Raw genomic sequence first — 10,475 nt, 5'->3', positions numbered from 1 at the left:
ACTGGCAGTCTTGAGGTAACTCCACAAACCTCACCTTCAGAGCAAACATGCAGCCTGGACAAGCCCACGGCTGGGCACACCTGGCTTGGAGGGAGCAGCCACAGGCAAAGCTGGCCAGGAAACCCACACCCTGCGCCAGGGAGAGCAGCAGCGAGGGCTAAAGGAGCCAGAAAACCTAGTGTAGGCACAGCCTTGATCCTGTTTCTGGATTAGCTCAACTAAAGGACAGCGCACAGGAGGGGTTTTTCAGGGTGTACCAGGTAGGTGACCAGCCCTGAGGCAGTCAGATGTTTCCATGATACTCTGCCTTGAATTAAATATTATCTGCCAGGTCATGTTAATTAACATTCCATCTGTCATAACACAGCAGGGTAGTGAGCTGAGGGGGGAGGATAAACACTTTCTTATTCACTACCTGCTGCTAATTAGTGGAGAAATTAAATAATAAAAAATAAAAAAAAGGTTGCGCTCCTGCACTCTTTTTAAGGGTTGGTGAACCAGTGCTTTGTGGAAACTCAGCTTCTTCAGGTGAATCTAGGGTCTCAACTATAGCCAGGATAAATCCCGAACTTTAGTCAGCAAACCTAGTGCATATTCTCTTCTTGATGACAGTGTGACAGTAGCCATGCTGTGTACAGGTTGGGACAAATGCACACCGAGGAGGCTTAGGGTTGGAGTTTTTTCAGCCATCATCTCTGCACCCCAGGAAAAAAAAAATCTTACCCTTTGAAATCTCACTTGCCCTATTTCCTCTTAGAGGAAAGTTTTTTTCTGGGAAGTTTGATAAAACTCCTTTGGTGTTTTTAGAGCTTTGAAATGTATCTGAACTTTCCTTTAGAGAACTTTTTCTTTTTTTTTCCTTTTCTTCTTTCTCAGCTCAAACACACTGCAAAATTGCTTGGCCTTGTTGTATACCTGTCTGAGGTAGGTTAACTAGCATAATAAAAATATCGACCAGTTAGAGGTTTGTCCTATTTTTTTTAAATGTGATGAAATCCATTTTCTCAGGTCAAGCATCCAGTAAACACCGCAGTATTTGTTATTTTAACTTACTCTTAAGTATTTGTAGGCACATTGTAAGAGATAACATAACACATGGGAGTTCTTGTAAGGTGGACAGCTGTGCACCTAGGGCATCCACCGCCACTGCCATTCCCGTTGTAATAGAGCATTAGTGTGATCCTGCCTCACACAGGCACGTTCGCACCAAACTAACCTGTCATGGATAGCTTGATGGCTGCTGAAGCTACTTGCTTTGCTCTTTGCCAGGGCTGTTTCTGTAGTTTTATCTAGCCAGCTTTACTGCTACATCTGCATTCATAATAGAAGCACTTCACCACTACAGAACAGCAGCACTCCCCTACCTACAAAGTACTCCGATGCAGATTCTGTGTGACTTAGCACTAAGAGGACAGCTCAGCCCCTGCTAGTCTTTATTCCTGAGATAATGGGATTTGCAAGAGATGGGGAGTGAGGGGAGAGTTTACTTGTTTTTTTGAATAAAATGGCCTAACTTGGTTTTGGTATTGTTTCCAGTGAAACCCACTTTAAAGCAGAACTTTGTGTTTTTTCTTGATGAGCTTGTTTGTTTGCAAATACAGAGTCTCTATCAGCAGGTCAGGTCTTCTTCAAGTATGTGTCTTAGCGTGGTTAAAGGCCATCCATATACAAAAGTTACCATCTGGTATGTAACCCACAGCCCTGGAGATCAGAGGGGGACTTTCCTTGCAGCTTTTATCAGAGCTCCAAGGTGCCTTCCTCTGGACTGGGCCACAGCTCTGAACTGTAGTAACGTCATTACACGTCTTTGTGCATTTCAGTAAAAACAAGCAAAATTTCACATCTTGGTCAAGAAAAGACAGCAGCTGTTACAGTAAATCAAAACGAGCAAATTGCTTCTGTTGCTTTGAGAGTGGTGTGGCCAGCGTCACTGTTACGCACATGAATGAAAAGTTACGTGCAGGCAAGGATGTTCAACCACAGGCAGGAAAAATAAAAGTTCAAAAGAAAATGCAGGACGTAGGCAGAGCAGGGTCCTATCTCTCCCTTCCTGTATGGAACCAGACAATGGGAGATGGACAGAAGGTGAGGAACAGGGATGAACCTATGGGAAGTCCAAAAGTGCACCAGATTTAGTCCCTTTCATTGTAATAGTAATCTGCTGCTGTGACAGATCCCCTGCAGAGAGAGGGGGAGGTGACAAGACAAATTGCTACATTCATTTTCATAGGTTTGGGCGCTGAAGGGCAGAATCCAAATTTGCAGAGTATTTGCTGTCTTGTGGTATTTCGCAGGGTAGAGGCACCAGTATGAATTTTTTCTCCTTTGCATCTCCAGCACGAGGTGGGCTCAACAGAGCATACTTGCCAGAGTCTGACTTACATCAGAGGTCAATGAAGGGGTCACGTTTTAGGGAATATTTCTTTTTTGTCATACTGTGTACCTTGTCTGTAATTAGTCTGAGAGTCTAAGACATGTACACAAATGCTCTTAAGTAGCAGTTGGTTCTGAACATATGCTTCTGGACGTGGTTGTGACACAGGCCCAGCATTCCACCTGTGAGCAAGCTCTGTGTGTGTCCTTGCCGAGTCAGTCTCACACCACGCAACAGAACACTGACGGGTTCTGCGGCCAGCAGGACCAGGGCAGTGATTATCCCCCTGTACTTGGTGCTGGTGAGGCTGCACCTTGAATCCTGTGTTCAGTTTTGGGCCACTCACTACAAGAAAGACAATGAGGTGCTGAAGAGAGTTCAGAGGAGGGTGACAAAGCTGGTGAGGGGCCTGGAGCACAAGTCTGGTGAGGAGCAGCTGAGGGAACTGGGGCTGTTCAGCCTGGAGAAAAGGAGACTGAGGGGAGACCTGTCTACGCTGTCTACAACTACCTGAAAGGAGGCTGTAGCATGGAGGGTGTTGGTCTCTTCTCCCAAGTAACAAGTGATAGGACAAGAGGAAATTACCTCAAGTTACACCAGGGGAGGTACAGATTGGATATTAGGAAACATTTCTTCACAGAAAGGGTTGTCAGGCATTGGAATAGGCTGCCCAGGGAAATGGGTGAGTCACCATTCCTGGAGGTGTTTAAAAGATGTGTAGGTGACATGCTTAGGGACATGGTTTAGTGGTGAACTTCACAGTGTTAGGTTTGCAGTTGGCCTCAATGTCTTTGAAGGTCTTTTCCAATCTAAATGATCCTCTGCTTCTATGAATTTTGGCTCTCAGATGCGTCAAGATACTAACCCACTGGGCTGTGTTCAACACCTCTCTTACCAAGACCCATATTTCAGGCAGCAAGCGAAGCAAAATGTTTTGACACAGAACGCACGTAGAGTTCAGCTTTGCTTGTCAGCCGATCATGGCTACTTTAAACAATGCAGTCACAGTCCCACTAGCAGCATTAATGGGAAAACGTTCTTGCAATCACCTTTCTGAAGGTTACACTGATAATCTTCCATCTTCTACCCAGCTGTAGGTAAACTGTGAGAGGGTGGGGGTCTATGTGTGCTGTGTGTATCTGCACATGGGGACAGGGCTTCCCTTTAGTTTTTCATCCTCAAGTATCCTCTTTCTGACATGAAGGATGTGATCAGCAGCTTTTCCAGAGAAAAGCTGTACGTATTTCTGGTGTTATAATGCAGTCAGGTGGGAAAGTGTCCTCACCCCTACCTGTCAATGCAGACAGCACTCACAGAGTGCTAGAGACAGCAATCCCTCCAATAAACTCTGCTGTTAAAATGTTACATAAAACACAACGATTGGTGGGATCCTCTCTTTGTGTTCTCCTTCTGCCTTTTCTTCCTGGTCTTTCAGCTCTATCTCCCTAGTGCTGCTCCAGCCCTTTCTGGTTTTATTTTATTCTCTTTGCACAAAGTTTGTTTTATTTTAGGACTTATCCCTGTTCTCCAAACTATTTTTACCAGTTCCACCTCAGTCTCTTCCCTGTCTGACTCACTGCTGGGAATCCTCTCTTGGATCATTCCTCCTTCTCTCGTCCTCACAGCATCACTCCTCCCCTGCTAGAGGTCGGAGCACTCTTCTTGATTCCTGGCTACAAAAAAAAAAAGTAACATATTGGAAATCCAGTGCCTGGGGGCAGCTTGGTGGTTGCTCCTTCGAGAAGCAGAGCAAACAGGCTTCCCTGGCTTTTGCAGGGCTGAGCTGAAGTTCCCATCACCTGAGAGGTTCCTACACTGAAAGAAGTGTCTTTGGCGCATCTGCTTGGTCCCTTTGTGTTGTCCTTTGGAAGCTGGGCATCTGCCAAAAGGGACTGCTCACCGAGTGGGAGCTGGCGTGCTATCGACCCCTGCATGCTTGGGTGCAGCATTCCCCCAGAGCCGACCACCTTCAGAGGCAGAACTCTGTTTCTTGCCCCTGCATCCTGACGTTGCTCACACAGAAAGTTGTTCTCCTCGTCTTGTTAATTCCACTTCTTTTAATAATTCGTTTTCATCTGACCAGATCCCAGGCTCTCGCTTTCTCCTGGGACTTTGCGAGCAGCAAGGAGCCTGTAAACCGCACCGCTTGAAAATACCCGTGTTCGCTCAGCTCCCGTCACTGCTAGGGAACCGCGGGTTCAGCTGGCGAGCTAGGGCTGCCTGTCAGCAGAGGCACCGGGTGAAGCTGTGTCTTTAAGAGCTGCATCCTTTCCCAATGCCATGCCTTTGGGGTTGTGCTCTCCCTCCCCCAGACCTTCGATTCCCTCTCCGCAGGATGTCAGCTGTCCTCCTTGTCTCCTCCCTTCAGTGGGATGGCTTCCTCTGCTCTTACTGTGATAAGAGTTTGTTTTCTTCTCCAGCATACCCTGGGCTACTGCCGCTCTCTGCATTTTTCTGCTTTGATACCTGCATTTATGTTCTGATTTCTCTCTCTCTCCCGGGGCCATACCACTTTTCTTTTCTCACTCAAAGCAGCTCTGCTGTAAAGACAGGTATAACTAATAGCACTGGGCTTCGTCAATGAAGCAGAGTTCAATTTACCCTTTGCCGAGATCGTACGGAATCAGGCACAGGCAAGAAATGTCGGGCTAAGATTTATGTGGGACTGTTTGTTTAAATGGGTTCCCTACTTCCTTATTTCCATGGAGCGAGGAAGCTGCCGACATCTGCTCTGTGCCTGATACTGCCTCCAATTCCACCAGCAGAAACTTCTCCCAAGAGACAGGAGCAGGTAATTTCCCAGGCTGGTGGGGGTTTTTGTATCAAGGGCTCCATTTCCACCAGGGAGATGGATAGTTGCCGAGTGGGGGTTTGCTCTGCAGCTCCGGGCTGCTCGCAGCCCACGTGAGTGGTGGAAATCCTTTGCTCCAGGCAGCTTGTCACCACCTGTTCTCCGAAAGAGAGACATGCAGCTTCAGCTCAGCCCTCTCAGAGGCTGCCCGCGGTGCGCACAAGGCAGGGGAGCTCTGGCTTTGTTCAGGCACCATGCATTTCAGCACACCCCGTCCTCTCCAGAGGGAAACCCCACTGTTGCTTCCATTGCTGCTGTTATGCAGGTCTGATACGAGATGTGATGCTTCTCTTGCCCAAGCTGTGGCAGCTCTGTCTCCTGCGGGATGGCATGCAGCTACGGGAGAACAAGGAGCAGGTCCAGGGAAAGCTGCCTGGGTTTGAAGCTGAAGAAAGACTCCAGCAAGCCGCAGATCCACAGGGACTCTTCTACATCCAGGCTTCAACTAGAGAGAAATTCAGTTTTATGCCTAAAAGTTATGTGTTTTATGCCTTTTGAAATGTGTGCTAAAGCTCTTATGTGTCACATGCAGCTCCCTGCATGGCTGTGCCAATGTCCCGGGATTTTACTGTGCAGATACTCCTGCCTTCAGATGGAAGGGGACGCTGAAACTAATGGAAAATAGGCTGACTTTATACTAGCCCTGTAACAAAATAAATTGAGGGGAATGTGTTAACTTTTGTTTTATTGAACTTTGCCAACTTTCAAGTCAGCTCTCGAGCACCCAGAAGGTTTTAGAAAATGTTTAATCTAGCTCAGACAATTTCCTGAACTCCCTAACTGGACCACCCCACTTTCTGAAACGCTGCCAAAAGGCTTTAGCTACTTGCGGGCTTCAGTGTGCTGCTCTTTCACAACTTCTTGCCGTCCTCTCACCCCCACCCTCAAGCCGTTGTGCGTGCCTTAATATAGTCCAGAAAGAGGAACCTCCTAGACCTCACTGTCAATGCCTGATGAAGCAAGCCCTGCCGATAGCCACCGATGTGCCTGGCAAACAACTCACCCTGGTACACCTTGAGGTTGCACACGGTGTGAGCATAAGCAAGCAGGTGCCTGTGCTATCCTGCCTGCTCCAGGTGTGCCTTGCCCACCCTCCCGGCTCCTCTTGCTCATGATATGAGCCCCTGAGCTCTGCGTCTGTCCCTAGAGATTCCAGGTACACTCCCTGTCATGGGCGTACAGGACTGTGGTGTAGTCATTCTTCACCCTGGCTCATACGCCACATTTTCTGCCCTGATGCCCTGTCCAGCAACCACTGCCAGGGTTCAGCAAAAAGGAGCAGGGGCTTTAACTCAGGGTCACAGGACAGGTACAATGGTGAGCGTCACCTCTCTCCACTCACCTCCCTCACCACTGCACACTATCTATGCCGCTGTCACAGGGCAGGGATCAAGGAAGAGCATGCAAGGCACGGAAGGATGCTGTGCTGATGCCAGACCCCTCAAAGATGCAGCCTTCAGACCTTGAAGATTATATCTTTTTTCAGCAGCACCAGAGTATAGCACAGTTTTAACAGAGCTGCAGCTCACTGGGGTTTTAGTCACTCTCTCACTGAGCGATGCTTGCTGTTTGGGGGCTTATCATCGTGTGATAAAAGTTTCCTCCTGAAATAGTTTCCTGCTTTTCTCCTGTGCTTCCCTCTGTTGTTCACCCACGCCATTGGCTTAGAATAGGGCAGAGAGCTCCCTGGAGACCTCCACCACCTACTCATCACCCTGCTGTCCTTCCTCCCCTGCCCGCTTGCCCTGTCCCCTGTTGGTCACAGAGGAGGTGGGAGGACAGGAAGAACTGCCTGGGCTTTTCTAGGGATTTCTTGAGGGATTTGCTCTCTTTCTCTCCCCAGATCTGACTAGCCCATCTTTACGACTTTTACTGGAAGAGATGTCATTCAGCCACTAACCCAAATCAAATAAGTTGGGGGGAAGAAGATAAAGACAGCAGTAAGAAACGTGATAAATTAAACTGCTAGGGTCACAAATCTGTCTGCAACTTCTTCCTGGCTAAAACTGACAAGAGTTCATCAGAAGCCATCCAAAGCTTATGGGGTCAGACCTAGCCTCGCAGCACAGACGCTGTGGGATGCTCAGTCCCAGCATGTGCAAGAAGGGGGGTGGCATCCCCAACTCCCCAGGCAAGGCTGGGCAGTGTTGAATCCTGCAGAGCACAGGGCTTTCCTCCTCTCTCCCCTGGGAAGCAGCAGTTTTCTCAAGGCAAACTTTTGGCAGGGGCAAGGGCTTTCCTGAGGCAGAGCCATCCAGAACTGGCAGAGCTGGGTTTCACGTACTCAAGATGGCTGTTTTTTCTTGGGTCTTGTAGGTGTCATGCAGGTCTTAAGGAGGTTAAACCTCCTGCTTCCACTTGCTGGAAGTCTCTGCTCCAAGCGTGATGGCACGCAGGGTCTTCCACAGCTTCAAAGCCAAAGAGTTATTGCTCAGATATAATTTCCCTCTCCTTCCCAGAATTATTGCAGGAGGGAGAGAATTAGCAGGTATGCAAATCACAGTGGGTGGGGGAGGGAGAGCTATGCTAAAAAATTAATAAATGCCGCGGTGATTTTGCTGTTCAAGCTCTCCTGTGCCTTTTTAGGAAAACTAATGTGTTTGCAGGGCGAATGCAAGCCTGATGAAAAGAGGGAACCAACCTTCCTCCTCCTGGCTCCTGCGCTGGGTCCAGGAGGAGCTCCTGCAGCCAACGCACACATGCATGTGCACACACTGCACAGAACTGCAGCGTCTCCCCACATCAGATGCTTGGGGCTGCTGCATGCTGTGGAGAGGAGACAGCAGGTGATGGCAGGGGCACAGCAAAGGCTCTCTGTTAAGCCAGTGTCTGAGTGAGTGATGGAAGGGAGCCCCCAGTGTGTCCATCCCTACAGGGACTGACTGTGGTCCCTGACACACTGAGTTGCATCGGGACATCATGCCATGCTGCAGCTGCACCACGCACCTGCTCCTCTCGTCTCATTGTCATCTGTCAGTGGCCAGCGCCAGGCACTAGCCTGGGGTGAGCAGGCAGCTGAATCCTTCCTTCACCCTGGATGTCTCCCCAGACACCCTGTCCCAGCTCCCAGCCCCCTGCCCAGCCCTGATTTAAACAGGAAGCAGCACATCTGCAGCCCCACTTCACCTAGCCCAAAAGAACACACGCTGTTGGGGAGCGGGGTTTGGCTAAATGCAAGTTAGCCTGATTTGGGTAAGCCCCTTAGTGCCCATCTCAATTTCTAAATGAATCTGCTTTAAATTACATTGATTTATGATTCACATATCTTTATTTGATCAGTCAGCAGTGCTGCAAACCTTCAGGCGCTTAAGGTGTTTCTAATCTCCCCATCCTGTTGGAGGGAGGCACCACTTGCAAAATGCTTGGGTTTAACCCCTGAATCCACTGGCCACTCAGCCAGGACCTGCCAGAAGCATCTCCTGTCCTCTTAATAGGGCCATTTCTTTTCCTGGCTCCTGTACATCATGGTGGCCCAGTGTGATCATTGCTTAGATGATCTGGCATCTCTGGGGTTCCCTGCTGTCATGCCAGGACACTTAACGTGAAACTGGGTTGAGGATATTTTGGACACTGGTTGTGACAGTACGCATCTCTGAGAGTTTACATTTTAACATTTGTCCCAGGAAATCAGCTCGCTCGGTGTCACAGGGTTAGACAAATACCTGATAAAGAAATAAACCTGTCAAATAAATTTACTTTACAAAAAGACCGAGCCCTGCAGAAGTCTCTGTTGTGTATTTTAAAAATGCCTTACGCCTTCACAAACAGACTGCCTGGGATACCGCATTCCTCTGAACTTTGGAGCCGCCGGCAGCAGAAGAGGGACCGTCCTTGGGGCTTCTTTGCTGTGATGGCACCAGCTGCTGAGCAGACCCGCTCTTTTCCTCCTCCTCCTCCTCCTCCTCCTCCAGTGCTGGCTGGGTGAGGGATGGGGCTGTCTCACCTTGTTCTGCCTCCAATGCAACGCCGAGGGCCCCACCAAGCACCCAGAGTTACCACAGGTGAAATTAAGGCAAACACTGTGTGGGAAAGACTATAACATTGTTAGAAACTTAGCCAGATGTTTGAAGCCCTGGCAAGTCAAACATGGGCTGAGCACAAGTCTGTCATTTCCAGCTGACATTTAGCTGTAGAAATAAGCCTGGGAAGGGGTTTTCTGCATTTCTCCAGCCTGCGCTGCCCCTGACACGGCTTCTGCTGCGCTCACAAAAAAGCCCAAGCCTGCTTGGGCAGCAGCATGTTGCTTTCCTCCTGACAGCACTTGTTTACTATTAAATAACCTTGAAAACGAAAACAGAGACGCTGCGTTGTGTCCACAGAGACTCGAGCTGGTCTGAGCCACTGGTTTCTCCAGAATAACACACCCTCCCTTCTCTACTGTTTCCCAACAGCAAGAGCTGTTGCTTGCGGCTACTCAGGACCTTGATTCCCAAACTAACAAGGCACCTTTTTGCTGCAGCATATTTGCATCTCTTTGTTGACTTTGCTAATCAAGCTCACTCCTGAGGCTTTGAAAACAGTGGTAATCAAAGACACCCTGGCTCTTTGGGCAGGATAGCCATTTCAGGCAAGGTAACCCCTTGGGGACCAGGCACTTTTGGTCACTAGTCTGTTAACAGCTGCTTGGAAAGCTGGTGGGTGGGCTAAGCATCCAGGCTCCGGAGGGAGGCACAGGTTCACCCATCTTTCTGAACCAAGGTAAAGCCACACTGCCACCAAAAGGGCAACACTTCGTTGCCCATCCCTGACCCCTTGTCCCACTCCTACGGCAGGGCAGCACTGCCTCCTCCCCTTGCAGGGGGCTGGGATGCTCACCCACCCTGCACCCCCCCACCCGAGAGTCTCCTGGGTCTGGCATCTACTGGGTGAGTGCAACCAGCTCATGGGGGTGCAGGGGACATTCCCAAAGGGATCCATCCCATCCAGCAGCAGTGACCCCTGAGACAGGCCCTGCTCTATCATGTAGCTATCACAATCACTGCCCTGCTGAGCTGACCCTGCGGTCAGAAGCCCCAAGTCCCCAAGTGCTCGCAGCAGCCAGCGGGTATCACAGGCACGCTCCCTGCACTGGCGAAGCCCAGTCAGCTAGGGCAGCTGAGCAGCTAAAAAGCCACCCTCATGACATGGACCATGACATGGCCAGGAGAATGAACTCTGCTCTGCACTCAACTCCCATCCCATGCTTAACCCTGCCCAGGGCCTGGGCCAACTCAGAAAAGATTTCTTTTGTGTAGACTGGCCTATTACAAA

The 10,475-nt window shown here is 49.5% G+C and overlaps 1 long non-coding RNA gene across 1 annotated transcript; it reads left to right on the top strand.

The window, feature by feature from the left end:
• The first annotated feature begins 4,837 nt into the window (after positions 1-4,837).
• LOC135578348 (uncharacterized) lies at positions 4,838-5,901 on the top strand. The gene is made up of 2 exons (XR_010469862.1): positions 4,838-5,165; positions 5,491-5,901. It is a non-coding gene; the product is annotated as an uncharacterized LOC135578348 (long non-coding RNA).
• The last annotated feature ends 4,574 nt before the right edge of the window (positions 5,902-10,475 follow it).

This window comes from Columba livia, chromosome 1 (assembly GCF_036013475.1).
Source record: "Columba livia isolate bColLiv1 breed racing homer chromosome 1, bColLiv1.pat.W.v2, whole genome shotgun sequence".
Taxonomy (NCBI): Eukaryota; Metazoa; Chordata; class Aves; order Columbiformes; family Columbidae; genus Columba; species Columba livia.
Note: the sequence above shows the minus strand (reverse complement) of the source record. Positions and strands in the feature narration are given on the sequence as shown.